At 40.9% G+C, this 3075-nt stretch overlaps 1 pseudogene; it reads left to right on the forward strand.

Annotated features, from left to right (window-relative positions):
* Positions 1-441: 441 nt before the first annotated feature.
* On the forward strand, positions 442-2562 carry LOC144514832 (myosin heavy chain, fast skeletal muscle-like; annotated as a pseudogene).
* The last annotated feature ends 513 nt before the right edge of the window (positions 2563-3075 follow it).

Below are 3075 nucleotides of genomic sequence, written 5' to 3' on the forward strand. Positions count from 1 at the left end.
TGAGAAATAAGTTATGTAAAGTAGAAACATTTGTTGACTGAAATCTTGTTTTTACACATACTCTAACAACAAAAACTTTCTGAACAGCATTGGTGAATACTGTTGACAGAGAGGAGATCAGGTAAAGAAAATTTTAAATTTTACATTTTTCTTTGTGAGCGTAATACATACATGAATTTCCACAGTTATTCATCCAAGCATTTGTACTAAAGCTTAAACAATATGTCAGCATTTACTCTCAGTAACAACTAAGTCTGAAAAGGATTGAATCACTTTGAAGTCAAAGCCCACCTGTAACTGATACACATAGACATGGTTTTAGTTCGGATTATTACTGTTGAGCAGAATGTTAAACTTTGAGTGTTATTTAATTGCATGCACTTAAAATTAGGCTAAGATGGCAGTTCCTTTATAATTATCTAACAGACATCAGCTGGCACCATGAGTACGGACTCGGAGATGGCCATTTATGGCAAAGCTGCCATCTACCTTCGTAAGCCAGAAAGGGAGAGAATTGAGGCTCAAACTGCACCATTTGATGCCAAGAGTGCCTGCTACGTGGCCGATGTCAAGGAGCTGTACTTGAAGGCAAAAATCCTCAAGAAAGATGGTGACAAAGTCACCGTCGAAGTCCTGGACCACTAAGGAGGTTGGTATCATGAAGTCAGAGTCAACTGAGAGAATCAATATGATCAGTTCTCATTGTGACAAATGTCCTATTCCAGGAGAGGACAGTGAAAGAAGCTGACGTCCATCCAATGAACCCTCCCAAGTATGACAAGATTGAGGACATGGCCATGATGACCCATCTCAATGAAGCCTCTGTGCTGTATAACCTCAAAGAGCGTTACGCAGCATGGATGATCTACGTAAGACAATCTGCCTAATGAGAAAACTATTGCAAATTGCTATACTTGTAGGAAACAGAGTTAACTGTTAAGTCTCTATGATCACTTTCAGACCTACTCTGGGTTGTTCTGTGCAACTGTGAACCCCTACAAGTGGCTCCCAGTGTACGATGCTGAATGTGTAACCGCCTATAGAGGCAAGAAGCGTATGGAGGCTCCACCCCATATCTTCTCTGTCTCTGACAACGCTTTTCAGTTCATGCTTACTGGTAAGTCCTTACCAAAACAATGTATCAGTATACTGGGTTTTTGATGCAGTAAAACATGTTTTTTATTCAACAGATAGGGAGAACCAGTCTGTCTTGATCACGTGAGTTTGTTACATTAACATCTGTACACTTTGTTAAACCATAGTTAAATATCTTAATCAAGTTCTTATAAGTCTGTGTCTATACCTAGTGGGAGAATCTGGTGCTGGAAAGACTGTGAACACCAAGCGTGTCATCCAGTACTTTGCAACAATCGCAGTTGGTGGACCGAAGAGAGACGCATCAAAGGTATGTTACTTTATGATGAGTACAATTCAGGGTTCTTCTGTATGACATCTTTTACCAGGGAGAAAAAAGTAATTATTTTAATAGCAACTCAAAACCTGGATTATAGGGGTCACTGGAGGATCAGATTATTGCAGCCAATCCCCTGCTGGAGGCCTATGGTAACGCCAAAACTATTAGGAATGACAACTCTTCCCGTTTTGTAAGTATGGAACAATGTCTACATATGAGAGAGGTCTTGTTACAGATTTGCCAATGATGGAGGGACATTAAAAATCCTTTGATCCAAACAGGGTAAATTCATCAGAATCCATTTCGGCACAACTGGCAAACTGGCTAGTGCTGATATTGAGACATGTAAGTAATAGTACTCATAGTACATTTAAACGACTGAAATTGAAAATTGGCCAGGCTGTGATGTATGAACAATATTTGTAGATCTGCTGGAGAAGTCCAGAGTGACATTCCAGCTTCCTGATGAAAGAGGCTACCACATCTTCTATCAGATGATGACTGCACACATGCCTGAGCTGATTGGTAAGGAGATTGAGAGCACATTGTTTAACCTGTTTTCATATGAAACAAATGTTCTGACGTTTCCACCCTTTTTGTCATGTCCAGATTTGGCACTCATCACAACCAACCCCTACGATTTCCCCATGTGTAGCATGGGTCAGATCACTGTGGCCAGTATTGATGACAAAGTTGAGCTGGAAGCCACGGATGTGAGTGATCTTCACTTCAAATATATAAACATCAAAACTGCTCTTTAAGTTCAATTTCTAAAGTGATTATGTTTTGTGTCGACCTCTTTTGAACCCAGAACGCTATTGATATCCTGGGCTTCACTAATGAAGAGAAGTTAAGCATCTACAAGTTGACTGGTGCTGTGCTCCACCATGGTAACATGAAGTTCAAGCAGAAGCAGCGTGAGGAGCAGGCTGAGCCTGATGGCACAGAGGGTGAGTATTTAATGTCAGCTCAAAGTAATCACACTCATTTCTGTTTTCATCATGATGGAAATCTTTGAACTATTTGCAGAGGCTGACAAGGTTGCTTACTTGCTGGGTCTGAACTCCGCTGACATGCTCAAGGCTCTGTGCTATCCCAGAGTGAAGGTCGGAAATGAGTATGTCACCAAGGGACAGACTGTACCTCAGGTAAACATGAAGTATCAATATCCTACAATAAACAGATTAGTTATGTTAGTTCTACTAAAATAATGTAGCAATGTAACAACAACTCTGTTTCCCTGGCTTCACCTGAGGGTTTGACTAATACCTGGAACAATCATTCCCATACCATGAGATTCTTATGCAATGCAAATGTTGGTCACTGCTCCAAGGAATAGAAAGGACCTTAGATACGACTTGCCACCCTTAGCAATGGGAGCTATTCATAGTCCGCTCAGCTCGTAGAACACTTCAGCTCAGCTCAGAGCCAGAAAGCTAATGCTATGCTAGCAAGATCCAAAGTCAACGACATTGTGTACAGTTGGCAATCAGTACAAATAATTTGACAGTATGTTAACATCAAGAAAAGCTAGCTATCCAGCCATGTCATGGTGGATTTTTAATGTTTACCGCGATGTGTAACGTTACTGTCGGCTGAAACCTGAAGTAGCTACCTGAACAGTGAACGGGATGAGACAACGTTACTCGCTGTGAAACAAG

The sequence above is a fragment of the Sander vitreus genome, unplaced genomic scaffold, assembly GCF_031162955.1.
Source record: "Sander vitreus isolate 19-12246 unplaced genomic scaffold, sanVit1 ctg713_0, whole genome shotgun sequence".
In the NCBI taxonomy this organism is placed as follows: Eukaryota; Metazoa; Chordata; class Actinopteri; order Perciformes; family Percidae; genus Sander; species Sander vitreus.